General features: G+C 40.7%; 1 protein-coding gene across 1 annotated transcript in view; it reads right to left on the bottom strand.

Moving 5' to 3' along the window:
• Positions 1 to 12827, bottom strand: part of LOC107044277 (leucine-rich repeat and immunoglobulin-like domain-containing nogo receptor-interacting protein 2) — a 149638-nt gene that overhangs the window by 45307 nt on the left and 91504 nt on the right. The window lies entirely within an intron of this gene.

The raw sequence follows: 12827 nt of genomic DNA, 5'->3' as shown, positions 1-12827 counted from the left end.
GTTTTCGAATTTATTCAATTTAACTAGTATTTTTAATTTATTTAATTTACTTGATTGAATCTCTTTTCACATCAATTTATATTTTTAGTTGCCCTTCCTAATCTCACCTGTTCTGTAACCAGAACCAGTTTCTGTAATAACCCTGAGTTTCTCCCCTAGTATCAATAATGTAATGGATTCTCCCTCATGGAGTACATCCAATTGAAAATCATTGGTGAGTTTGCTCCAGAGTTGTTGCAGGTCGTCATCTGTTTCAAGTAATAATTTATTAAAATATTAGAGTTTCAATAGATTAAGTTTCCCACACGTTTTGAATTTATTCATTCATCAAATTTGAAATGATCATTTCCATCTTGTTTGAATTTACCGCGCTCACACGTGAGAAACGACGGGAAGATACCGTTTACGTGCACACTATATCTATTCTTATTTAATTGCTCGAGCTCGTCACATTGCTGCAGCCTTACCTCTCCCCATCGACTCACCCGTGCTGCGCGCGCACCCACAGTGCGTCGTTCCTCCCCAGATTAATACAAAATTGATTAATATTTTTTTGATTACTCTAGTCGTACCTTCAATAATATATTTTTATTTATTATAATTTTTAATCTTTTATTTAGGAATTTCTGGATTCATTTTTCAGATCCCCTTTCATTTCATGGCGTCGGCGTGGGCCATGTAGGTTGTGACGCCACTTTTCCAACCTCACAGTCCTGCTAATTTTTATTATTTCCTTTCCCCGACACTTCATTCGCTTTTATTGATTTTTCACTTTGTACTTACTCATTTTGTTTGGGATGTTACTCCCATGTGTTCCTTCATTCATCCTTGTCGATCCTTCCTTTTTTTTTCTCAACGCTCACACCGTGTCTCGAAGTCCGCCCAACGCGACGCGCCAATGATTCAGTTTTTTTTTTATTTGTTCACTTTCACTTTTAATCTCCAAACCGCAGTTAATGCATGAAGAGTCCCATAACCTGTTGGTATTTGGGGATCTTCAGGATATCAAAATAATTAAACACAGATTGACTTTAATAATGAAAGTGTATTTTAGAATATAAGTACAGTGTCTCGCACCACAGCGCGCATCCAAGTAAAGTGCGTCGCACAGTCACTCTTGCTAAGGCGATCGGCGCATGCGCGCCATCTACACAAAGCCGTAAAGTATGAGTAATGGTAGGATAGAGAACTGGAGCAGGCGCCAAATTCCGACATCAAAACGATTGATTTTATTATCAAAAAACATTTAACGAACGCTTACAAATTATTATTATTTCTAATAAACAAATGAACAATACTAGAAGTACTTTTTTACTTCTCTCAAAAATTTTTGGTCAACTTGCAAGTGCCTTTCATCATCAAACGTTGGAGGTGAAATTGTTTTTCGATATCTTTTAATATCAACATAGCCCTGCGACCTCATTGGCTGCGACAGTAACGTATCTGAATTTGTCTTTAAAATATACCAACAACACAAAACACCTATATCTCTTTTGTTACCATCAACACGCGCGTATGAACCAGAAAATTCTTGACGTAATCTATTGTTCCTTGTTGTACCTTGTGACCCGTATGGCCCTTATGACCTTAAAGGTCCCTGGGGGCCGCAGGAGCACAAAGATCACCTCCGTTACCCCTCCTTGTAACATGAAATGTTGTTCCTCCTGCGTACGCAAAGTTCAGTACTAATCCTAATAAAAATGTTTCATAATCGTTTTCTTTTAACAAACACCAGTCTCCTATATTTATTTCATCACATTTTTTTATAAAAGCATTATTATTACTTTCATGAGCAATACGATCCAGCCGACTAGCGTATCTCATCAGTTCTTGTTCTCTCACTCTCTGTAATCTATCGCTACTCAATTTTGTGTGTCCTTTACTCAGGAGCCAACAGATGGATGACTTGCGAACAATCATTTCGTTACCTACTCCATCTTTGTCTGGTACAAATGGACCGTCAGGATCCAAACTCACAGTAGACTTATCGCAATTGGTTAAATCTAAGTGACCTTCCACATTTCTAAGAACATTTAAATCTTGTAATAACTCTTTAGAATTTTCACCGGAGGCATCTTCACTTATGAACTCTTCAGCAGCAACTCCTGTATCTTTAACCTCATCTGCCTTACTCTCACCGGTTTCCAGACATTTCACAGATATTTTTATGCACTCTGAAATTTTCACATCCATACCTAAACTCTTCCCTTTTATGAAACCCTCTTGTTTTGCTTGGTCAATCCTGTCTTTCATTGAGTCAAAATTAGGAAGATCAAACTGTTCAACTGTTCGTTTAGATGATGTTACACGTGGATAATTGAACATATTAGTACAATTGTCTACGTTTCCTGATGTGATATCTTCCTGTAATTGCATCCTTTTGACCCTGTGGATGGTTTCTAATAACGTAGGGGAGACCGGGGCAAAGTGGAACGGTGGGGCAAAGTGGAACGGCGGGGCAAAGTGGAACGCGGGGCAAAGTGAAACGTTAGCAAAAACGAATTTAGAGCGAATTTTGGGCAACTTTTTTTTTAACTTTATTAGTCGAAAAAAGATGAAAGGTCAAATGTTTCTGAGGGTTAAACAGTGGTGTATATCCCCTTAAGCCAGGGTGAAACTTCGAACCCAGGTGGAATTTGGAAGTTCTCGGTTGATAAGGATAGTCGTTGAGCGAGTCTGTATAGACTAAGGGATACCTAAAAAGTAACGAAAATTTTGGGCACAACTCATTTTTCCCCCATACGTCGAGGTAGAACATAGTTTTCCAGGTATGTGGCTTCAAAATGCTCCTCGTATCATAATTGTCATTCGAGTTACAAAAAAGGTTATTGCAAAAATTTGGCTATTTCCCTTACATTCTGCAATATTCCTCAAAAACTCAGGTGAAGGAGTAGGCAACTTAAGGATGTCCAAGTGCTTCGGCTATTTTTTACTCAATGAAATGCTTTTCTACTTTTGTCGTCGAATATCAGAGCTTTCATTTTAGCTCCATTTGACCCTAAGTTTCCAGACATTTTGCAATGATATTATTATTTAAAATGTGAAGGTCTGAATTTGAATCTCGATATTGAACCGTCAGAAAATATTTTCAAAATGTGAAAAAAATTAGAAAGAGTAATTTTTGGAGGAATTCATAAAACAATTGAAAAATTGAAATTTTTGAAAATTACGGGCCTTTTTGAAAAATAATTTATGAACAATCAATTTTCCACGATAAAAATCATTTGTTCGGAAAGGCAAAAAATTTATTCATATTCAGAATTTTACCAGAAATCGATTCCATGCCTAAAAAAATAAGGTATCTGAAAGTTTAAACAATTTCAATTAATTATTTATAAGAAGGGAACCGACTGTAATGGCTAGGTGGGTGAGGTGTTGCTCCAGCGGACATCCAAGCTAAGCAGCGTTGAGCTGGGTTAGTACTTGGATGGGTGGACCGCTTAGGAACACCTCGCTCGCACAAAAATTGCGGGTGGTAGGTACGGCGTAGCGGCCTAGTGTCTCCATCTAGTCAGTGTGACAGATGGATATATTAGGGCACTGCACAAATCGGCCGGCTGTGCGACTGGGGTTTTACATGGTTTCCCGTGCAGTCCTAGCTCGAATGGGGCACAGCTAAGAGTAAGACGGCCATGATACCGCAGATAATGAGAGGAAAAAAGAAAGGAGGGAAGGCAGGCTAGAGGGGTTTCAAATCGAGAATTATTTCGATAAAACCAATGAAATAGAAAAAATAAAAATAAAATATATATATATATATTTATAAGAAGAGAATGTTTAAAAAAATGATAATTCCCTAAAAAATTATAATTTGAATGACGCTGAATATCCATGATTTTTTTTAAATTTTTGTCACACAATTTAATTGACAAATGTGATGATTGAAAATTGTTGAATCTATACTATGGTTTGTATCAAACTATAAAAGATACTTGGATATCCTTAAACAGTTTTATCGCTTCGTGATTGAATTGAAAAAAAAGAAAAGAAAAGTAGTTTCATTCTATGGAATCTAACGAACATTGAAAAGAAATAGTTCAAGTGGAATGAAAATCGTGGTGCGAGGAACATTTAAAAGCCAAAACCTCGAAACACGAGGTTTTACCTCTACGTAAGGAGCAAAAAGGGTTGAGTCTCAATATTTTCCATACTATTTTAAATACTTCATAATATACTAAGAGTCGCTCTAATATTCTTATCAACTGGAGATTCCCATGTTTCATCTTGGTACCCCCTCGAGAACCCAACGGTTCTTAATTTAAGACTTCTTACACGAAATATGGTTACAAGTCGCAGTGATTTTTTTTATTTGACCCTCAACAACTGTTGGTCCTTCCGATTACTTCCCTGTTTGACCCTTAAGCGTGTTTGACCCCTCAAGAAAAAAATTTGCTACCGTTCCACTTTGCCCCGACGTTCCACTTTGCCCCACCGTTCCACTTTGCCCCGGTCTCCCCTACAATTGACTATTGACGAATACGTCGTGCTCATTGATTTTAATCTCCGCAAAAAGCTCTCACATGCTTGACTACTCATTAACCAAATTAAAAACATTTCAGAAGTACAGAGATTTTCTTCGTGGTACTCGCTTATTTTAAAATAACATAAATGAGATTATGTGCGTTAATTTCCATACATAAATAAGTGTAGCGAAATAAAATTGCTGGTAATTGAGTATTGAAGATTCTGACTGAGCCACGCTCTCCAAAATCTGACAATAAAAATACAGTACCTCGTATTGTGAATTCTTTGTAATGGTGGTAATTCTTGATCGAGAAATGCGCTCGTAAACAAATTAATTATTTGTAGGTAGAGAATAGTCCCATTACTTGCAGGAACATGTTTCTGCAGCAAGTCAATTACTCTCGGATCACTTATTTTATTCACTGATGCGTAATTTATTTTGTCTTTCAGAGATAAATGTTTTTCTTTTAATAAATGTTTATCTTTGGAGTGATTATCAATTAAAAGTCATAAATGAGTTGAAGAGATTAAATGGTCTCCCATTGGAAATAATGTGGAGTATTTTAACAATCGTACCCTCAATTTAGTGTCTATGTGAATAATATCCTGCATACACAATGTCTTTGGGTGAAATGAAGCATGAAAGTAAGGAAGAGTTTTTTGGTCTCCTGAGAAATCACAATAGGTTGATTGATTTGCATTTAACTCACTCTCAATAAGCGTTGGGCGTAGTAGTCGTGAATCCCTATCTGAACCTTTATCCAATACTGAAATTCCTTCATGTTTCAAGCCATTCACAATGAATTTCCATCTCTCTTGAATATTTCCAAAATTGAATTTGTTATCAGTTCCATACAAACATGAACAAAATGTCGGGGCATTATGTTGTAACGGTTGAGCCATTATTGTGTACGCCAAGCTAGCAGTTTTACCAGTGAGGAAATGCTTCTCAATCTTGGCAGCAGACCTAACTACGAACTCGCCAGGTTTCGGTAAACCACTGCAGGCCAATGGTAGAACGAAGCCAGCTAATTGGTTCGTTGCACTATCATATTGAACACGTTCAGTGATTCGTGTTGCATCCTCGCTCAACCATACAACATGAGGTAAAGTCCTCGACACAAGAAACGCTTTCAATTCTCTCAACCTACACACTCCTTCTCTGATGTCACAAACATTTTTATTCATGAGTTTGCAAACAGAATCTACAGTTGGAATCGAGAGATTTGCTACCAGTCTCGTACATCGTCCTTTCCCCAATAGTGAACAAATAGCAACAAAACAAACAATCCATTCTCATACCTTTGCCTCTGCTACGCGTACTGTTTCTGTTTGTACTCTCATATATTTTTTGTAGGAAATAATTTTTTTGTTCATTAATTTTGTCTTGTGTCGAGTTATAATAAATAAATCGAGTTAATAAATGTTTTGTCTCCAGGAATGACTCTAAAATTACACTCAATTTTTCATTTTCTTTTATCAGCTGGTGAATTTCATCTAACAATGGGAAATATTGTATTATACGAGACTGAGTTGCGTCAATACTGGAATGTAGTTCCCGAATGTTCCTCAACTGCCTTGAATTATTCCGTTTCCGAACTTTCCTCTGTGTCTCAGCAGAATGATTTGTTCGGACATCATTCTGCTTCAATATTCCCCCACCTTTTCGTTATAAACGAGACGAAGAGAATCAGTAATTATAGCGGATAATTCAGATGTGTGCTGTGGATTTACTTCGCGTGCAGAATTGTCCACTAGTTCAACATCGTCAACAGCTTCTGAAAAAAAACAATGTATAATATACTTCCATGAACTCTTCTATCAATTAATTTCTTGAATGATAACTTTATTCATAATGTTGCAGCAGCGATCGAATAATCCGTAATTGTTTAAAACCCTCATTTTTTTAAAATTATTCATTTATCTTGTAAAAGAGTGATTTCAAGAAGAAATGCCAAACGAAATTTTTTGTAGCTGAGAAAAATTCGAAGAAAAAAAGTCTTCTGACATTTCTTCCTAAAATCACTCATTATCAGAATGACTCAATATTTAACTAGCAGTGGAAAGTTGACTTGTTACGTTTTAAGACTTCATTCTTGATTCACTTTTCACTTACAATTAACAATTTCATAATTCTAAAAATACCTGCAAAAATAGGCTCCAACTTATTCCGTGTAGGCACTTCTGGAGTCTCCTGAGCATCCATTTGAGCGACAGGTGAGGTGCTGGAAGTAGAGATGATAGCATCATATGATGGTACTGTTGATATCATTGTCACAGCTGAAGATTCCTGAGTCTTACTGACTTTCGTTGCAGAAATGAACATCTCCAAAACGTTAGGATTCTTCCTCTTCCTGCCAGGCTATTCCTTCTTCAATGAGTGTAGATGTTGTCGAAAATGACGAGGGTAATTTGATACAATCCACCTACATCTCGTAGTGTTAGTACCAACCGTTTCTGCAGCAGTTTTTGTGAATATCAGACTCTGCTTGCAGATGTAACAATCTACTTTGGCAATGTAGGTGAAGGAAACAGGGAGCTCATGTTCATGATAAACTTCTGTCACTGATATTCGAATGTTGAATTATTCAGCTGACACTGATGTTCCAATCACTCCACGGTGTTCGCCAGAGTCTGATCTTCCAATTCCCTCAGCTCCAGTGTCTTCTGATGAACTGTCATGATCATCTTTTTTATCATTTGAATCATTATTTTTCTTGCTGAGTCCTTCGAGTGCAGTTTTTAGGGCGTTTGTAAGTTCTTCCTGTTGAGAATTAATGTTTCCTGCATTCAAATTCGATGTGAGTATTTTAGAACCAAGTGAAGTTTGTTCAATTTGATGGGAGATTTTTTATGAAGTTTTTGGAGGAACTGAGCTTGGCTTCCAGAAATTCACATCTCGTTCCTTAACGAACTGAACGAAATTGAGGATAAGAAGACGATCGCCAAACATAAATTGGAATTTTTCTAGTGTTCTGTGAAAAGCCCCGTAGAATAATTTCAAATCCGCACCTTCATCCAATAAATCCCCCATCAATTCTTTGGCGAATATTTCCAATTCGTTGAGGGTTTCGTCATTTATTTGTTGGAAGGAAAATGCGTTGTCCAAATGATTCAGCCCCAGAATATTCTTGACGTATACTGGTTATAACACATCTCGTGCTGTTTCCAATAAATTCCAAAATGTTTTTCCATCTTCCCTATCCATTTCTCTACCTGAATGTGCCATCAAACTATTTGTTTTCTGTAAAAAAAAACAAGAGTTTGAATTAACGATTATGTGACACGAAGAGTATAATACGTAAAGGTGATGTTCGAACTCGGTCCGAGTCTAACGCCAACGAACTTTTCTTTATTGCATATAACACAACAGAAACATTAATATTCACTTACCAATAATAATTGCAAATATTCATAGGCAGTTCAGCACTTTTAATGAGAATAATCGGTCGTTCATAACTTTGAAACACAAAATACACTAATTTCAAAAATTAGGTACAAAACAAGTTCGTTCACGTGATGAGGATTCTGTAACATTTACGGAAAAAAAAGCTAGGGAATCCCCTCATCCGGCGCATTCGTCCGTGTACAGTCTCGATAGTAAAGTGAACGCCACCGAGGGACGTTGTTAGCGCCCAGGCCAGTAGGTTTTACCACGAGTCGCATCCGGATCGAAACAAAAATTCTAGAATGAGTGTAGAGCGTGGTGTACTTTCGGTCGAGGGATTCCCTCGTGATTTCATGGATTTCATTGACTGCAAATGATTTCATTGTGACTCCAAGAAATGACTCCATTAATGGGAATCACGACATTTCAATGATTTCACTGATGTCAGCGATTTCAGTGATTACATGGGTGACTCCAATTGATTTCACCAGCAAGTGACTTCTCGGATTCTCAATTCCTTCACTCTCAAAAATTTGTATTTTGTAACGTGTTATTTTGATTTTCGACTGTTCAACGGTGAAAATTTGAGACGTCCGGACAAGAAGTCACTTTGCTTTTTGTTTGTTTATATTGAGCCACTTTCCCACCGCTTATCGCCTGACATCGAGAGATCTGAAGCCGAGACGGAGTCTACCTGGAGCTGGAGAGGAGATTGATCCTTGGGGAGAGTGTTTGGAGTCGCGTACGAGTTGTGGGCCACATCTCATTCGAATAGTTCGAATGGTTCCCGCATTGGAGATCGGTGGACAACTGAGTAATGGTGCCAGCGGATGGAACTTGTGATAGGAGATTCAGGGGTTTGCCCAGAGACCCTCAATGTAACTATAGTCTCCACATTGATTCCTGATTTTGGGGACTTGGGGGACTATCCATTTTTTCGAGGGAAACGCCTGGACTGACGTCACACGTCCGGAAAAAATATTTTTTTTTTCAAGGAAAACAGCCCTGTGACACCCAAACAACTCTGAAACCCAATAGTTGAGCGCCAGGTCGTTTTTACCTAGTGATGCCGTAGAGAGATGAGAATTATTTTGGAAAGATCATCACGGTCTAAAAAAATTTCGAAAGTTTAGGAATCATCGTAATCTTGAAAGACATTGGATCGGCGCATCTGGTCACGAACTTGGAAGAATCCATCACGTCTGAGTTTCAGTATTTTCTGTTTTTCAAATGTTTGTATCGATATCTGTCTCGTCTCGTCTCGTGAACTTAAAAAACCGAAAATCTCGAGATCCAGGCAAGATAAATCCTCCCGGAATTGTGACAAGATGCACCGATCCAATCTCCTTCGAGATTGCGACGATTCCAAAACATTCGATGTTTTTCCAGACTGTGATGATCTCTTCAAAATAATTCTCAACTAGTCTCGACGGCATCACTATTTTTACCAGAACGACCACTGGAAACGAACGAAATAGTCCTAAGCTCCAATACGTTTCCCACTAGCTAAAATGTAGACGCGTAATGGTTACTGAAACAGCTTAGACTAGAGATGTGACTAGGATCTACAACAGAAAATACCGATTGTCGGAGAATTTACATCATTTCATTAATTCTAAAAAAACTCGATATAAAACAAATTGAATTATCTTTCAAATCCCTTTTCCGATTAATCAAATCGTTCAAAAATTTTCAATAGTACAATTATTTACAAATCACAATTATTGACATTCATCGTACGGAATGAATATTTTGATAATAATTAATGGAAAATGAAAAAAATAGACCAAGTCAGAATCAGTTAGAATCGATGGACGAGATATCAGCGGATTGTTACGGGAGCGCGAGAGGGTCACGAAAACACAAAACTTGCACGTTGGTCAACACAGTCAATTTAATTAACAAAAAGGCAAAAAATATACACTGAAATACACAGCAGAGCTGAGCAATAGTTTATGCGCGGATCAACAAACAATTTAGAAGCGATGGACAATTAAATATTACGCAGCGCAATTAATAAAGCATTAAGCAAAAGAGAGTAGCAAAAAGCGCGTGCACTAGTCAACGGCCGATATACAAATGAGGCCGATTAAAGGACCGCAAGGTGACAGATGTCGATCATCGAGAGTCCGAACGTGCCCCAATTTAAATAGGGGTGTTCACTGGACACCTGTCCATCAAGTGACGCCTCATGTGTCAAAGGTGAGAAGCCAATGGTCGCTTTAGACGGTTGCGCAGGTCATTTGTGCGGAGGCCATGAATGCATGCGAGCGAAGCTTGAATGAGTGCATGCGTATCTGTGAGTGTCTCTCTGTTTTTTTTTTTTTGTTCATGAACGGAAAAATGCTCTTTACGCACTAACACACTTCAGAAGGGTGGTGTTTGAAGTGTAGTGTCCGAGTCGGTTAGGTCTAGATGGTAGCGACCACGAGCAAGCATCTGCTCGGCAAATGTGCAACCCATACGGACTAAAAAACCGAACATGACCCTAGTAATCTTTGACCTTTCCTTCCCCTCGCGGCACCACCGTTAAGTATTATTTCGCGAGGAAGGTCTCAGCTGTTTGCTCTTCCTCATTTTAACCTTATGTACGTCCTCCTAGTCTACGAAGATGTTGGGTGTAGATAGGAGGTTCCAATAGGTTGTCCGCCTGTGTTGCAGCCTTGCGCTCGCGTTCCTCTTTCCTGAGCTCTTTTATGACTACAGCCGCAAAGTAACTCGTTGCATCCTAAGCTGCCTGCGAAGCTAGTAGAACATCCATTAGGTTTTTAGGCAGTACTTCCATTTTCAGTGTAGACACCCAGATATGTCTGGTCTCACTGAAACGCGGGCATGCGAAGAACACATGCTTCGCATCTTCATCCACTTCCGGGCAGGTCGGACATTTCGAGGAATCTTCATGCTTGAATTGATGAAGGTACGCTCTAAAGCATCCGTGCCCAGAAAGCATCTGCGTCAGGTAGTAGTTGACCTCCCCGTGTCCGCGATTTAGCCAGACATCCACTTTAGGGATCAGGCGGTGAGTCCATCTCCCCTTGGTGGAGTTGTCCCACTTCAGCTGCCATCGCCTTAGGCTGTTTCGCCTTTCTTCAGACGTCAACTCCTCGGGACTCAGCACTTCGGATCTTCTACGCTCATACAGAGCTTTCCGCTCCTCAGCCAAAATCTCGATCGGCAACATTCCTGCGATGACACACACTGCGTCCTCAGAAACCGTCCGATATGCACTTGCGACTCTAAGGGCACTGAGTCGATAGACTGGTGCGATCTTACGTCGTGCTTCCTGTAGTTGTAGGACAGTTCCCCAGATGGGGATGGCATATGTGAGCACGGAAGTAATCACTGAGGACAGTAGTGCTCGTCTCCTCTGCTTGGGTCCCCCGATGTTTGGCATGAGGCGTGATAAGGTGGATCTCACACCAGATGCCTTGGTCCCCACGTGCTCAGCTTGCTGCTTGAAATTCAGTCGTGCATCGATCATCACCCCCAGGTATCGGATGAATGGCTGGGAGGTGATTTCACAAGACCCGACTTGCAGCGTGATCGTCTCGATCTTCTTCCTGCTGGTGATCAATACGGCTTCCGTCTTCTGTTCCGCTAGGCTCAGTCCAACAGAATCCATCCAGCAGCGGATCGTCTCGAACGTTATGCTGAAAACACGCTTCATGTCCTCCAGGTGTTTCCTGATGATGACCACAGCCACGTCGTCTGCAAATGCCACAAGCTTAGTCCGCGAGGGCAGTTTCAGCTTCAGCAGCCCGTCGTACATGATGTTCCACAGGAGGGGACCCAGGACTGAACCTTGGGGTACTCCTCCTGTCACTTTGTACTTCTTAGGCCCAGTCTCGGTATCATACATGAGGACCCTTTTGCTGAAATAGCTACTGACCATCCTCCGCAAGTAGCCCGGCACGTCCAGTTTGGTAAGAGCCTCCATGATGCAGTCCCACCTAGCTGAATTGAAGGCGTTCTTGATGTCCAGAGTCACCACCAAGCAATACTCCTTAGTGCCATTCAACCATCGTTCCCCTTCAATCGCTTTCCTAGCGGTTTCGACGACAAGGTTGATGGCATCAAGTGTGGACCGGCTTTTCCGAAAACCATATTGATTCCCAGCAAGCGCGGGTTCCACGGCAGCTTCTATCCTCTGGTGGATGATACGCTCGAGAATCTTGCCAGCAGTATCGAGCATGCAGAGGGGACGGTAAGATGAAGGTTCGTCCGGTGGTTTATTCCCTTTTGGGAGCAGTACCAACCTCTGCTGCTTCCACATGGCAGGAAAGATGCCCTCTCTGAGGCACTCGTTGTAAACATCCAGGAACTGCTCTGGCATCGTGTTAATGGCCAGCTTCAACGCGATGTTCGGGATTCCGTCCAGCCCTGGAGCTTTGGAGTTTCCCACTCTTTTGCAGGCCTCCATCAGCTCTTCCCTGGTGATCTCCGGGACAATTTCTCCTTCCCATTGTTCAGAGTTGCGGCGAAATTCCGGTTGACTTGGGAACAGCGTCTTCACAATTCTGTTCAGGAGCACCGGACACGATAATGATGGCATTGTTTGACTCTTGAGTCGTGTCATCACCACCCTGTAGGGCCTCCCCCATGGGTCGGTCTCCACCTCGCTAAGGAGCTCGCTCCAGCATTGCCTCTTGCTATGCTTGATGGCTTTGCTGAGCTTTCGCCGTGCCTTCTTGTACTTCATCTCCAACTCCATGAAGTTGGGACTTTTCCTACCACGCTGAGATGACCTCCTGGCTGCGTTGCACTCCTTCCGTAGCACAGCGATGGTCTCATTCCACCAATACACTGGTGGATGTCGATTCGTGGTCCGCTTTCTCGTCATTGTGGCGTCGCAGGCTTTACTCACCTTCCTCCTAATGCTCTGCGCCTTCAAAGTCGCATCTGTACCAGCGATTGGATGGTCATCTAATGCCACCGCAAATGAGCCTGGGTCGAAAGTGCTCACTCTCCAGCCAAC

Source organism: Diachasma alloeum, unplaced genomic scaffold (genome assembly GCF_001412515.2).
Source record: "Diachasma alloeum isolate Michigan unplaced genomic scaffold, Dall2.0 Dall_scaffold_00709, whole genome shotgun sequence".
Classification (NCBI taxonomy): Eukaryota; Metazoa; Arthropoda; class Insecta; order Hymenoptera; family Braconidae; genus Diachasma; species Diachasma alloeum.
Note: the sequence above shows the minus strand (reverse complement) of the source record. Positions and strands in the feature narration are given on the sequence as shown.